Genomic DNA, 2500 nt, shown 5'->3' with positions numbered 1-2500 from the left:
TCGGCCAGTTGCTGTCAGCTTTGAGGCAGCAATAGGGAGGGCTCAGTGTGAGCTTAGCTTAAGGGAGTGGTGGTGGTGGTGGTGGTGGTGGTGGGAACTGATATCGGAACAGTTATCAAACCAGGCACACGCCTGTGACCTTCTTGCCTCCTCTGGTTCACCAAAACAAGAGATCTTCAGATGGAGTGAGGAGAGAGATACGTTGTAGGCGTTGGGTGAGGGGGGGTGAGTGTAGAGGGGGTGGGGGGAGGCGGAGGGGATGAGGATGGTGGTAGTGGTGTGTGTGTTGTGTTGTGTTGTGTGTGTGTGTTGTGTGTGTGTGTGTGTGTGTGTGTTGTGTTGTGTGTGTGTGTGTGTGTGTGTGTGTGTGTGTGTGTGTGTGTGTTGTGTGTGTGTTGTGTTGTGTGTGTGTGTGTGTGTGTGTGTGTGTGTGTGTGTGTGCTGTGTGACCCAACTCGACAAAAACCAAAACACACACACACACACACACACCATACACAGACACACACACTCACACAGACACACCCACACACACACCATACACAGACACACACACTCACACAGACACACACACACACACCACACACACACCACACACACACACACACACACACACACACACACACACACACACACACACACACACACACACACACACACACACGATGTCAATAAGTTATTTTTCACTTCTCACCAGGACAGCGGAAGCACACTGTACATTTTTACTCTGTCACGAACTGGGATTGGCACTGAAAACAGGAGGTGTTGAGAGGGAAAGGGGGGTGGGGGGTGAGGTATGGTGGGGTGGGCACAGATAGACGGGGGGTAGGGAGGGGGGGGAGTGTATACGGGTGGTAACAAGATGGGTGTGGTGGTAAGACTATGTTCACACTTTGCCCAGCCAGTTGCCATCAGCCTGACACAGCAACAACATACTTCAAACAGACACAGCCAGTTTGTGTGTGTGTGTGTGTGTGTGTGTGTGTGTGTGTGTGTGTGTTTGTTTGTGTGTGTGTGCGTCTGTGTATGTGTATGGTGTGTGTGTGTGTGTGTGTGTGTGTGTTGTGTGTGTGTGTGTGTGTGTGTGTGTGTGTGTGTGTTGTGTTGTGTGTGTGTGTGTGTGTTGTGTGACCCAACTCGACTGAACCCAAAACACACACACACACACACACACACACACACACACACACACACACACACACACACACACACACACACACACACACCACACACACACCACACACACACACACACACACACACACACACACACACACACACACACACACACACGATGTCAATAAGTTATTTTTCACTTCTCACCAGGACAGCGGAAGCACACTGTACATTTTTACTCTGTCACGAACTGGGATTGGCACTGAAAACAGGAGGTGTTGAGAGGGAAACGGGTGTGGGGGGTGAGGTATGGTGGGGTGGGCACAGATAGACGGGGGACGGGGGGAGGTGGGGGGAGTGTATACGGGTGGTAACAAGATGGGTGTGGTGGTAAGACTATGTTCACACTTTGCCCAGCCAGTTGCCATCAGCCTGACACAGCAACAACATACTTCAAACAGACACAGCCAGTTTGTGTGTGTGTGTGTGTGTGTGTGTGTGTGTGTGTGTGTGTGTGTGTGTGTGTGTGTGTGTCTGAACCCAAAACACACACACACACACACACACACACACACACACACACACACACACACACACACACACACACGATGTCAATAAGTTATTTTTCACTTCTCACCAGGACAGCGGAAGCACACTGTACATTTTTACTCTGTCACGAACTGGGATTGGCACTGAAAACAGGAGGTGTTGAGAGGGAAAGGGGGGTGGGGGGTGAGGTATGGTGGGGAGGGCACAGATAGACGGGGGGTAGGGAGGGGGGGAGTGTGTACGGGTGGTAACAAGATGGGTGTGGTGGTAAGACTATGTTCACACTTTGCCCAGCCAGTTACCATCAGCCTGACACAGCAACAACATACTTCAAACAGACACAGCCAGTTTGTGTGTGTGTGTGTGTGTGTGTGTGTGTGTGTGTGTCTGTATCTGTGTATGGTGTGTGTGTGTGTGTGTGTGTGTGTGTGTGTGTGTGTGTGTGTGTATGTGTGTGTGTGTGTGTATGTGTGAGTGTCTGTGTGTGTGTGTATGGTGTGTGTGTGTGTGTGTGTGTGTTAAGTTGTATGTGTATGGCTGTGGGAGGGGCTGGGGATAGGTGAGAGGTGTGTGTGTGTGTGTGTATGTGTGTGTGTGTGTGTGTGTGTGTGTGTGTGTGTGTGTGTGTGTTCGCATGCGTGTGTGTGTTTTTTGTGTATGGTGTGGTGTGCATGTGAGCATCTGCATGTGTATGTGTGTCTGTGTACGTGCGATTGTTTGTTTGCGTGTGTGGTTGTGTGGTTTTGTGTGTGTGTGTGTGTGTGTGTGTGTGTGTGTGTGTGTGTGTGTGTGTGTGTGTGTGTGTGTGTGTGTGTGTGTGTGTGTGTGTGTGTATC

This window comes from Babylonia areolata, chromosome 4 (assembly GCF_041734735.1).
Source record: "Babylonia areolata isolate BAREFJ2019XMU chromosome 4, ASM4173473v1, whole genome shotgun sequence".
Classification (NCBI taxonomy): Eukaryota; Metazoa; Mollusca; class Gastropoda; order Neogastropoda; family Buccinidae; genus Babylonia; species Babylonia areolata.
The sequence above is the reverse complement of the archived record's forward strand: the minus strand, read 5'-3'. Positions refer to the sequence as shown.